This window comes from Arachis hypogaea, chromosome 9 (assembly GCF_003086295.3).
Source record: "Arachis hypogaea cultivar Tifrunner chromosome 9, arahy.Tifrunner.gnm2.J5K5, whole genome shotgun sequence".
In the NCBI taxonomy this organism is placed as follows: Eukaryota; Viridiplantae; Streptophyta; class Magnoliopsida; order Fabales; family Fabaceae; genus Arachis; species Arachis hypogaea.
The window spans coordinates 72,586,031-72,599,862 of NC_092044.1; the positions used below are offsets into that span (position 1 = coordinate 72,586,031).

Here is a 13,832-nt window from a genome sequence, read left to right on the forward strand (position 1 = left end):
AAAAATCTGATAGGAGGCTGACAAAGGACTGCTGATGCTGTTGGATTCTGACGTCCCTGCACTCGAAAAGGATTTTATGGAGCTACTGAACTTCAAATGGCACGCTCTCAATTGCGTTGGAAATTAGACATCCAGGGCTTTCCAACAATATATAATAGTCCATAATGTATTCTAGTTTAGATGACGCAAACTGGCATTCAACGCCAGTTCCATGCTGTATTCTGGAGTAAAACGCCAGAAACACGTCACAAACCAGAGTTAAATGCCAAAAATACGTTTCAACTTGGTGTTTAGGCCCAATAGAAGCCTGTACACGTGTAAAGCTCAAGCTCAGCCCAAGCACACACCAAAGTGGGCCCCGGAAGTGGATTTCTACACTTAGACTTATTTCTGTAAACCCTAGTAACTAGTCTAGTATAAATAGAACTTTTTACTATTGTATTAGACATCTTTGTCTTTCCTTAGATCATTTTTGGAGACTATTGATCACGCTTGGGGGCTGGCCTCATGGCCATGCCTAGACCTTGTTCTTATGTATTTTCAACGGTGGAGTTTCTACACACCATAGATTAAGGTGTGGAGCTCTGCTGTTCCTCGAGTATTAATGCAATTACTATTATTCTTCTATTCAATTAAGCTTATTCTTATTCTAAGATATTCGTTGCACTTCAACATGATGAATGTGATGATCCGTGACACTCATCATCATTCTCACCTATGAACGCGTGCCTAACAACCACTTCCGTTCTACCTTAGATCGAGCACGTATCTCTTAGCCTCCATTCCGAAAGATCGGAGTCTTTGTGGTATAAGCTAGAATTATTGGCGGCCATTCCTAAGATCCGGAAAGTCTAAACCTTGTCTGTGGTATTCCGAGTAGGATTTGAGATGGGATGACTGTGACGAGCTTCAAACTCGTAAGTGTTGGGCGTAGTGACAGACGCAAAAGAATCAGTGGATTCTATTCCGACATGATCGAGAACCGACAGATGATTAGCTGTGCTGTGATAGAGCATTTGGACCATTTTTACTGAGAGGACGGGAGGTAGCCATTGACAACGGTGAAACCCAACATACAGCTTGCCATGGAAGGGAGTAAGAATGATTGGATGAAAGCAGTAGGAAAGTAGAGATTCAGAAGGAATACAGTATCTCCATGCGCTTATCTGAAATTTCCACCAATGAATTACATAAGTATCTCTATCTCTATTTTATCCGTTATTTATCTTTTTATTCGAAAACCATTATAACCATTTGAATCCGCCTAACTGAGATTTATAAGATGACTATAGCTTGCTTGATACCAACAATCTCCATAGGATCGACCCTTACTCATGTAAGGTATTACTTGGACGACCCAGTGCACTTGCTGGTTAGTTGTGCGAAGTTGTGATAAAGTGTGATTCACGTTTGAGAGCTCCAAGTTGTTGGCGTCATTGTTGATGATCACAATTTCATGCACCAAGTTTTTGGTGCCGTTGTCGGGGATTGTTTGAGTTTGGACAACTGACGGTTCATCTTGCTGCTCAGATTAGGTAATTTTCTTCTTATTTTCTTTTCAAAAAGTTTTCAAAAATCTTTCAAAATTTTTTCTTTATTTTCGTTTTTCCAAAAAGTAATTTTCGAAAAAAATACAAAAAAATTAATAAAATCATAAAAACCAAAAATATTTTGTGTTTCTTGTTTGAGTCTAGTGTCAATTTTTAAGTTTGGTGTCAATTGCATGTTTTTAAAATTTATGCATTTTTTCAAAAAATTCATGTATGGTGTTCTTCATGATCTTCAAGTTGTTCTTGGTAAGTCTTCTTGTTTGATCTTCATATTTTCTTGTTTTGTGTCTTTTGTTATTTTTCATATGCATTTTTGCATTCATAGTGTCTAAGCATGAAAAATTTCTAAGTTTGGTGTCTTACATGTTTTTCTTTTCTTATAATTTTTCAAAAATAAGGCTTGATGTTCATCTTAATCTTCAAAGTGTTCTTGGTGTTCATCTTGACATTCATAGTGTTCTTGCATGCATCATTGGTTTTGATCCAAAATTTTCATATTTTTGGTCATATTTGTGTTTTTCTCTCTCATCATTAAAAATTCAAAAAAATAAAAAATATCTTTTCCTTCTTTTACTCAAAAATTTGAAATCTTTGGGTTGACTTAGTCAAAATTTTTTAAAATAAGTTGTTTCTTGTTAGTCAAGTCAAGATTTCAATTTTAAAAATCTTATCTTTTCAAAATCTTTTTCAAAATCAATTCTTTTCTTTTTCCTTTTGTTATTTTCAAAAATTTTTTTAAATTGATTTTCAAAATCTTTTTCTTATCTTTATTTCATGATTTTTGAAAACTTTACTAACAATTAATGTGATTGATTCAAAAATTTGAAGTTTGTTACTTTCTTGTTAAGAAAGGTTCAATCTTTAAATTCTAGAATAATATCTTTTAGTTTCTTGTTAGTCAAGTAATCAAATTTTAATTTTAAAAAATCAAATATTTTCCAAAATATATTTTTCAATCATATCTATTAAAAATATCTTTTTTTAAATCATATCTTTTTCAAAATCAATTTCAAAATCTTTTCTAACTTCTTATCTTTTCAAAATTGATTTTCAATTCTTTTTCAACTAACTAATTGACTTTTTGTTTGTTTTTTTATCTTTTTCAAAACCACCTAACTACTTTTCTCTCTCTAATTTTCAAAAATTCCTTCCTCTTTTTCAAAATTCTTTTAATTAACTAATTGTTTCAAATTTTAATTTTAATTGTATTTCTTCTCTCAATTTTCGAAAATCACTAACTATTTTCAAAAATAATTTTCAAAATTCTCTCCCTCTCATCTCTTTCTATTTATTTAGTTAATTACTAACACTTCTCTTCATCTAAAAATTCGAACTATCTCTTCTCCTCTATGTTCAAATTTTTTCTCATCCATCTTCTATTCTTTTTTTTCTTCTACTCACATAAAGGAATCTCTATATTGTGACATAGAGGATTCCTCTTCTTTTCTATTCTCTTCTTTTTCATATGAGCAGGAGCAAGGACAAGGACATTCTTGTTGAAGCAGATTCTGAACCCAAAAGGACTCTGAAGAAGAAGCTAAGAGAATCTAAAGCACAACAATCCAGAGAAAACCTTACAGAGAATCTCGAAAAAGAAAGAGACATGGCCGAACCCAATAACAATGGTGGAGGCGCAAGGAGGATGCTTGGTGATTATACTACACCTACTTCCAATTTTTATGGAAGAAGCATCTCAATCCCTGCCATTGGAGCAAACAATTTTGAGCTGAAGCCTCAACTAGTTGCTCTAATGCAACAGAACTGCAAGTTTAATGGACTTCCATCAGAAGATCCCTATCAGTTTTTAACTAAGTTCTTGCAGATCTGTGATACTGTTAAGACTAATGGAGTAGATCCTGAAGTCTACAAGCTCATGTTTTTCCCTTTTGCTGTAAGAGACAAGGCTAGAACATGGTTGGACTCACAACCTAAAGATAGCCTGGACTCTTGGGATAAGCTGGTCACGGCCTTCTTGGCCAAGTTATTTCCTCCTCAAAAGCTGAGCAAGCTCAGAGTAGATGTTTAGATCTTCAAGAAAAAAGATGGTGAATCCCTCTATGAAGCTTGGGAAAGATACAAGTAGTTGACTAAAAAGTGTCCTTCTGACATGCTTTCAGAGTGGACCATCTTGGATATATTCTATGATGGTCTATCTGAATTCTCTAAGATGTCACTGGACCACTCTGCAGGTGGATCCATTCACCTAAAGAAAATGCCTGCAGAAGCTCAAGAACTCATTGACATGGTTGCAAATAACCAATTCATGTACACCTCTGAGAGGAATCCTGTGAGTAATGGGATGCCTCAGAAGAGGGGAGTTCTTGAAATTGATACTCTGAATGCCATATTGGCTCAAAACAAAATGTTGACTCAGCAAGTCAATATGATTTCGCAGAGTCTAAATGGATTGCAAAATGCATCCAATAATACTAAAGAAGCATCTTCTGAAGAAGAAGCTTATGATCCTGAGAATCCTTCAATGGCAGAGGTGAATTACATGGGTGAAGCCTATGGAAACAACTATAATCTCTCATGAAGAAATCATCCAATTTTCTCATGGAAGGATCAACAAAAGCCCCAACAAGGCTTTAATAATGGTGGAAGAAACAGGTTTAGCAATGGCAAGCCTTTTCCATCATCTTCTCAGCAACAGACAAAGAATTCTGAGCAGAGCCCCTCTAGCTTAGCAAACATAGTCTCTGATCTATCTAAGGCCACTTTAAGTTTCATGAGTGAAACAAGATCCTCCATTAGAAATTTGGAGGCACAAGTGGGCCAGGTGAGTAAGAAAATCACTGAAACTCCTCCTAGTACTTTCCCAAGCAATACAGAAGAGAATCCAAAAGAGAGTGCAAGGCCATTGATATAATCAAAATGGCCGAATCCAAGGAGGAAGGGGAGAACGTAAATCCCAATGAGGAAGACCTCATGAGACGTCCCCCAGACAGAAAGGAGTTCCCTATTGAGGACCTAAAGGAATCTGAGGCTCATATAGAGACCATAGAGATTCTATTAAGCTTCCTTCTGCCATTCATGAGCTCTGAGAACTATTCTTCCTCTGAAGAGGATGAAGATGTAACTGAAGAGCAAGTTGCTCAATATCTAGGAGCCATCATGAAGCTGAATGCCAAGTTGTTTGGTAATGAGACTTGGGAAGGTGAACCTCCCTTGCTCATTAGTGAACTAAATACATGGGTTCAGCAAACTTTACCTCAAAAGAAACAAGATCCTGGTAAATTCTTAATACCCTGTACCATAGGCACCATGACCTTTGAGAAGGCTCTGTGTGACCTGGGGTCAGGTATAAATCTTATGCCACTCTCTGTAATAGAGAAACTGGGGATCTTTGAGGTGCAAGCTGCAAGAATCTCATTAGAGATGGCAGACAAGTCAATAAAACAAGCTTATAGATTGGTAGAGGACATCCCTGCTGATTTCACAATCCTAGACACTGGGAAGGATGAGAATGAATCCATCATCCTTGGATGACCCTTCCTTGCCACAACAGGAGCTGTGGTTGATGTTGACAGAGGAGAGCTAGTCCTTCAATTGAATGGGGACTACCTTGTGTTTAAAGCTCAAGGATCTTCTTCTGCAACCATGGAAAAGAGGCACGATAAGCTTCTCTCAATACAGAGTCAAACAAAGCCCCCACAATCAAACTCTAAGTTTGGTGTTGGGAGGCCACAACCAAACTCTAAGTTTGGTGTTGAACCCCCACATTCAAACTCTAAGTTTGGTGTTGGGAGGTCCTAACAATGCTCTGAACATCTATGAAGCTCCATGAGAGCTCACTGTCAAGCTATTGACATTAAAGAAGTGCTTATTGGGAGGCAACCCAATTTTTATTTATCTATATTTTTCTTGCTCTTTTATGTTTTATTAGGTTTATGATCATGTGGAGTCACAAAACAATTGCAAAAATTAAAAACAAAATCAAAAACAGCAGAAGAAAAAGTACACCCTGGAGGAGGAACTCACTGGCATTTAAACGCCAGTAAAGAGCATAGAGCTGGCGTTTAACACCAGAAAGAAGCATCAGACTGGCGTTAAACGCTAGAAACAAGCATGGAAGTGGCGTTCAACGCCAGAAACATGCTGCAGATTGGCGTTGAACACCCAAAACAAGCATCGAAGTGGCGTTTAACGCCAGAAACATGCTGCAGTCTGGCGTTAAATGCCAGGATTGCATAAAGAAGGCATTTACATGCCTAATTGGTGCAGGGATGATAAATCCTTGACACCTCATGATCTGTGGACCCCACAGGATCCCCACCTACCCCACTTCTCTCTTCTTCACACAATCTAATACCACTATACCCCTCACCAATCACCTCAATCTCTCTTTCCCATTACCTCTTCACCAATCACATCCATCTACTCTTCCCCATAAACCCCACCTACCTTCAAATTCAAAATCTCTTTCCACCCAAACCCCACCCTAAATGACCGAACCAACCCCTCTCCCTCCACTATATAAACCCCTCTATCCTTCTTTATTTTCACACAACAAAACCCTCTCTTCTCCCTCTTGGCCGAATACACATCTCTCTCCCTCTCCTTTATTTCTTCTTCTTCTTCTTCTTCGTCTACTCTTTCTTCTTTTGCTCGAGGGCGAGCAATAATTCTAAGTTTGGTGTGGTAAAAGCATAGCTTTTTTTTGTTTTTCCATAACCATTTATGGCACCTAAGGCCGGAGAAACCTCTAGAAAGAGGAAAGGAAAGACAAAAGCTTCCACCTCCGAGTCATAGGAGATGGAGAGATTCATCTCAAAGGTCCATCAAGACCACTTCTATGAAGTTGTGGCCAAGAAGAAGGTTATCCCTGAGGTCCCTTTCATGCTCAAGAAAAATGAGTATCCGGAGATCCGACATGAGATCCAAAGAAGAGGTTGGGAAGTTCTTACCAACCCATTTTAAAAGTGATAATCTTAATGGTTCAAGAGTTCTATGCAAACGCATGGATCACTAGGAACCATGATCAAAGCATGAACCTAAACCCAAAGAATTGGCTTACAATGGTTTGGGGGAAATGCTTAGATTTTAGTCCGAAAAATGTAAGGTTGGCGTTCAACTTGCCCATGATGCAAGAAGATGCATGCCCCTACACTAGAAGGGTCAACTTTGATCAAAGGTTGGACAAAGTCCTCATGGACATATGTGTGGAAGGAGCTCAATGGAAAAGAGACTCAAAAGGCAAGCCGGTTCAATTGAGAAGACTGGACCTTAAGCCTGTGGCTAGAGGATGGTTGGAGTTCATCCAACGCTCCATCATCCCTACTAGCAATTGATCTGAAGTGACTATGGATCGGGCCATCATGATCCATAGCATCATGATTGGAGAGGAATTAGAAGTTCATGAAATCATCCCTCTAGAACTCTACAAAGTAGCCGAAAAGCCCTCCACCTTGGCAATGCTAGCTTTTCCTCATCTCATTTGCCATCTATGCTACTTAGCTGGAGTTGTCATAGAAGGAGACATCCTCATTGAAGAGGACAAGCCCATCACTAAGAAGAGGATAGAGCAAACAAGAGAGCCCATTCATGGATCTCAAGAGACGTATGAGGAAGCTCATCATCAAGAAATCCCTGAGATGCCTCAAGGGATGCATTTTCCTCCAAATAACTATTGGGAACAACTCAACACTTTTCTAGAAGGATTGATTCATGACATGAACCAATTAAGGGTGGAACACCAAGAGCACTCTATCATTCTCAATGAGATTAGAGAAGATCAAAGAGCTGTGAGGGAGGAGAAACAAAGGCAAGGAAGAGACATAGAGGAGCTCAAGGATGCCATTGGTCCTTCAAGAAGAAGGCGCCACCATCACCAAGGTGGACTCATTCCTTAACTTCCTTGTTCTTATCTCTCTGTTTTTTGGTTTTTGAGCTTCATGTTTGTCTATGTTTGTGTCTTTATTACATGATCATTAGTATTTAGTAACTATGTCTTAAGGCTATGAATAATTCCATGAATCCTTCACCTTTCTTAAATAAAAAAATGTTTTTAATACAAAAGAACAAGAAGTATATGAGTTTCAAACTCATCTTTGAAATTAGTTTAATTATATTGATGTGGTGACAATGCTTTTTGTTTTCTACATGAATGCTTGAACAGTGCATATTTTTTGATCTTGTTGTTTATGAATGTTAAATATGTTGGCTCTTGAAAGAATGATGAAAAAGAGAAATGTTATTGATAATATGAAAAATCATGAAATTGATTCTTGAAGCAAGAAAAAGCAATGAAGAACAAAGCTTGAGAAAAAAAAAGTGGCGAAAAAAAATTTTTAAGAAAGAAAAAGAAAAAGCAAGCAAAAAAACCAATAGCCCTTAAAACCAAAAGGCAAGGGTAAAAAGGATCCAAGGCTTTGAGCATCAATGGATAGGAGGGCCCAAGGAAATAAAATCCAGCCTAAGCGGCTAAATCAAGCTATCCCTAACCATGTGCTTGTGGCATGAAGGTCCAAGTGAAAAGCTTGAGACTGAGTGGTTAAAGTCATGATCCAAAGTAAAAAGAGTGTGCTTAAGAGCTCTGGACACCTCTAACTGGGGACTTTAGCAAAGTTGAGTCACAATCTGAAAAGGTTCACCCAGTCATGTGTCTGTGGCATTTATGTATCCGGTGGTAATACTGGAAAACAAAGTGCTTAGGGCCACGACCAAGACTCATAAAAGTAGTTGTGTTCAAGAATTAACATACTTAAACTAGGAGAATCAATAATACTATCTGAACTCTAAGTTCCTATGGATGCCAATCATTCTAAACTTCAAAGGATAAAGTGAGATGCCAAAACTGTTCAGATGCAAAAGCTACAAGTCCCGCTCATCTAATTAGAACTAATATTCATTGATATTTTGGGATTTATAGTATATTCTCTTCTTTTTATCCTATTTGATTTTCAGTTGCTTGGGGACAAGGAACAATTTAAGTTTGGTGTTGTGATGAGCGGATAATTTATACGCTTTTTGGCATTATTTTTAGGTAGTTTTTAGTAGGATCTAGCTAATTTTAGGGATGTTTTTATTAGTTTTTATGAAAAATTTACATTTCTGGACTTTACTATGAGTTTGTGTGTTTTTCTATGATTACAGGTATTTTCTGGCTAAAATTGAGGGACCTGAGCAAAAATATGATAGGAGGCTGACAAAGGATTGCTGATGCTGTTGGATTCTGACCTCCCTGCACTCGAAATGGATTTTCTGGACTACAGAACTGCAAATGGCGTGCTCTCAATTGTGTTGGAAAGTAGACATCCAGGGATTTCCAGCACTATATAATTGTCCATACTTTATTCGAGTTTAGAAGATGCAAACTGGCATTCAACGCCAGTTCCATGCTGCATTCTTGAGTAAAACGCCAGAAACACGTCACAAACCAGAGTTAAACGCCAAAAACACGTTACAACTTGGTGTTTAGCCCCAAGAGAAGCCTCTGCACGTGTAAAGCTCAAGCTCAGCCCAATCACACACCAAAGTGTGCCCCAGAAGTGGATTTTTGCACTTAGACTTATTTCTGTAACCCTAGTAACTAGTCTAGTATAAATAGAACTTTTTACTATTGTATTAGACGTCTTTAGCTTTCCTTAGATCATTTTTGGACACTATTGATCACGTTTGGGGGCTGGCCTCACGGCCATGCCTAGACCTTGTTCTTATGTATTTTCAACGGTGGAGTTTCTACACACCATAGATTAAGGTGTGGAGCTCTACTGTTCCTCGAGTATTAATGCAATTACTATTATTCTTCTATCCAATTAAGCTTATTCTTATTCTAAGATATTCTTTGCACTTCAACATGATGAATGTGATGATCCGTGACACTCATCATCATTCTCACATATGAACGCGTGCCTGACAACCACTTTCGTTCTACCTTAGATCGAGCGCGTATCTCTTAGCCTCCATTCTGAAAGATCAGAGTCTTTGTGGTATAAGCTAGAATTATTGGTGGCCATTCCTAAGATCCGGAAAGTTTAAACCTTGTTTGTGGTATTCCGAGTAGGATCTGAGATGTGATGACTATGACGAGCTTCAAACTCGCGAGTGTTGGGCGTAGTGACAGACGCAAAAGAATCACTGGATTCTATTCCGACATGATCGAGAACCGACAGATGATTAGCCGTGCTGTGACAGAGCATTTGGACCATTTTCACTGAGAGGACGGGAGGTAGCCATTGACAATGGTGAAACCCAACATACAGCTTGCCATGGAAGGGAGTAAGAATGATTGGATGGAAGCAGTCGGAAAGCTGAGATTCAGAAGGAACACAGTATCTCCATGCGCTTATCTGAAATTCCCACTAATAAATTACATAAGTATCTCTATCTCTATTTTATGGGTTATTTATCTTTATATTCGAAAACCATTATAACCATATGAATCCGCCTAACTGAGATTTACAAGATGACCATAGCTTGCTTCATACCAACAATCTCCGTGGGATCGACCCTTACTCACGTAAGGTATTACTTGGACGACCCAGTGCACTTGCTGGTTATTTGTGCGAAGTTGTGACAAAGTGTGATTCATGTTTGATAGCTCTAAGTTGTTAGCGCCATTGTTGATGATCACAATTTCGTGCACCACCAGACTTAAGTTAGACCCAAGCCTAATATATATATACAACTTTTAATGAGAATTCAACTCATTTTAACCTAATTTGAGGGAGAGGGGCGCTGAACTTGTGAAGAGAAGAAGGAAACCCCATTTCATTATTCATCTTCATCTTGTTTTGCTTGTAACTTGAGCTATGCAGCTCCGATTAACTAGCTGTTTGTGCCCACGCAAAGCTTTTGTCAAGTTTTTTAATTATAGCTAAACAAGTTGTTAAATAATTTGATTTCTTTGGCCCAGTTATCTCTTCCCAATAAATTCAAAACTTTGGTTATGGTGAATAAGTGATTTTTGTGATTTTGGGTGTTTAGGTATAATCTAGCACTTGATTGCTATTAGATTTTGTCCAAATCAATATTGGGTAAGGTGAGTATATTCAAATCCCTTGTGGTTTTGTGTATATATGAAATCCTAGGTTTGATTTATGAAAATTTGTGTATTTGCTAGCTTAAATTGGTTGTGTGAAATGTATTGGTGAATTGGTTGCTTGGAAGTGAACTTGTTGGCTGAGCTCATTAAACTTGGTTGAGGATTTTGGTGTTTTGTGCATATTGGAAATCGGCCATGGTATTGTTTCGGTTTTTTTATGTAATATGTAATGTTTTGTGGCACTTAGGCTAGTAACCTTTAGATAGGATTGAATGAGGTGGTTGTATGATTAATTGCATGTAAATGTTATGGTTGATGATGATTTTGATGAAGGTTGAAGGAGTGGTATATGGTGGAGTATGAATATTGATGATTATGATGATTGTGATGATTAGACGAATTATGATGTTAATAATGGGTAATTGTTGATGTGTTGATGATTGATGATGTTGATGTTGATAGATTATGAGAAATTAGAGAATTTATGATGATAAGTTGATAAACAATGTTTGTGATTGTTTAGAATGGTGTATATGTGAATTGTTTGATGTTGGAATTCTTGATTATGTTTAAGATGTTTATATTGAGAAGACATTAAAGAAATTCGGAGGATTTGATGGTTTGATAGCTAGATGCTTGAGAAATAGTTGGGAAGTGTTTACTATGAATATTTGAGTTGTGTTGAGTGTGTCTTGTTTAGTTTGGTTTTAGAAGTTTTAGAAAAATTAGAGAATTGTCACTTTTGGTAAAAACCTGTTTTTGGTTAATTTTGGCAGATCATAACTTGAGCCTCATACATTGAAATTGAATGATTTTAGTCTTAAAGATGATTTCAAGACCTTTAAAATGATATAAAGTTTGAGGAAAATGGAGTTTTATAGAAGAAGTTATGAGCGTTTGAAGTTCAGTGCAAAAATTTGAAATTCTGCAGTTTAAAATTTTTCAAAGTCTGGTACAGCATGCGTACTTGGCACATGCACGTGACGCGGGTAATGGTCTCTACCCAGCACTCCCGCGTACGCGGCATGGTCTAATTTTTACTTGGATGAGTGCGCAGAACATTGGCAGGTATACGCGAACATGTTTTCTTCAACATATGCATACGCACGACAGGGTGTGTGTGTACGCACAACCCCTGTTTTACTGAAAAGTTATTTTCTTTACTTTTGAAGGATTCTCTAACTTTCTAGATTCTTTAATTACCGTTTAAGATTTCTATCTAGTAATCAGTCCTTAAGACTATGAGAATGAGTTAGTAAATTAAATTGTTGAGTTTCTATTATAAGTTTAGAAGATGGTGAATTAGGCTTGGGAAGTTCACCATTACAAAGTTCCTCCTTCCCCTTCCGACATAAAGCAAATTGACATCTCAAAACAATCCAACAATACTCGGTTCTTTGATAACCAATCAAAGCCCAAAAACATATCCAAACTAACCATCGGCAAACAGATCTAATCATGAACAAAGGTTCTATCCTCAATCTTGAAAGATATTTGCATACAACCCGAGTTAGTCACCACTGTCTGATACGGGGAACGCACATGGAAATTGAAAGCTAATTTTGACATTTTCAACCCTAGTTCCTCGACCTTATCAAATGCAATAAATGAATGCGAAGCTCCAGTATATAACACTCTAACTTTTAGCACCTCATGACTAAAAGCTCAGGCGTTACTTACCTCTAAACCTTTTTATTTTATACTATATTTATTTAATATTGAGCCTTCACGAATACGAACCAAAATTTTAGCCAAGAAAATGAAGAGTCTGTACTTTAAACCATTTAATCACAAAAATATACATATTCACGTAACATAATATACATAGACTTATTCAAAGATCCTTAAAGACAAGTCCTGCCCCTCTAAAAACCAAATCAATAAACGACAAGGAGAAAATAAAATTTAACAACTCAACTAGTTAACATAATCTTCTATGCTCCTATAGCTCCGCAATAAAACTTCGCACCTGTAGTTGAAAGGGGTGAAAATAGGGGATAAGAAATGGGGAGTTCTTAGTAGGATCGGGGTGAATGGTTTGGTTTATTATCCAAATTTAAAACTCATATTTTCTTATATAAAATTTTGCACGAAACGACACTCCATACATTTCACCGCTTACTAAGAAACTATTTTACCCAAAACTTATTGCTAATCCTACTAATCACGGCCTCTAGCCCAACTCAAATCAACTCGGCCTCTGGACCAGATTAAATCAACTCAGCCTCTGGTTCAAATTAAATCAATATAAAAACTCAATCACAAAATAAAATCAATCACAAGCACAAACAATGCGAGACAAACACAATTAGGGAGCAATTACAGTAAGTGCAACAAATAACAATTAGACAGAAATCATTAGATAGGCAAACCAAAATATTTAAGCATACCTAGACAAAGCAAACAAATGCAGTAATGTACATGTCTATCCTACTGGCCGTGAGTACACGTGTCGGTTACTTTGGCAGAACCCGACACACCGGTAGGTAACCCGAATATCATCTTCTTGAAAATCAGTGGGCGGTACACCATCACGAACCCCACCATTACGAGTGGTACACCACCACGAATCTCGCAAGATCTTCAATTGGAAAAATAACACACCCGTGGGAGGTTAATAACTACGATCCCCACAAATATATTCACAACCCATTGGCGGTAAACAACCACGATCCCCACGTCCATCGTGACATTGGTCAAGTGGTACACCACCACAATCTTTGCCAGGTCATATCTCAAATTCAAAACCACAATCTTTTAAAATCTTAACCTGGAGCAAGTGAGACAAAGCCACAAACCTTGCGTAATAATTTTCTCGATAAAGCTCAAAACATAATCATTACTTTAATAATTCAAAATTAGCTAATATAATTCTTAAAACTTTAGAAAATCCATTTTGACTTCCAAAATAATAAAGAAAACCCGCTGGTTATTCATACATAGCCGAACTACAATCTCAAGCAAACAACAATAATTCAACAATAACTCAACCTAAACTTAATCAAACTGAAACAATAATCAATCAAACCAAAATTCACTTATCAAATTCACATTTAATTATAATAAATTTACGAAACCCTACCTTCGTGTAGAAATTACAGCCACAGAAGCTTCAAGGAAGGTTCCCGAATGAGAAATTGAAAGAGAAAATGTCAAAATCAGCTACTCCACCTCTAGGGCTCCCTCGGCCGAACCTTGCATGGATGGACAGTAGCTCTGCCACCAATTTCTCCCGAACAAAAGTAACGTCAACGTGAAGAGAAGGAAGATACAAAAATTTTTATCAGATTAAATTT

The 13,832-nt window shown here is 37.3% G+C and overlaps 1 non-coding gene across 1 annotated transcript; it reads right to left on the reverse strand.

Moving 5' to 3' along the window:
• Window positions 1–3,555: 3,555 nt before the first annotated feature.
• Window positions 3,556–3,659, reverse strand: LOC112713142 (small nucleolar RNA R71). Its single transcript, XR_003158116.1, has one exon. It is a non-coding gene; the product is annotated as a small nucleolar RNA R71 (small nucleolar RNA).
• Between the last annotated feature and the right edge of the window lie 10,173 nt (window positions 3,660–13,832).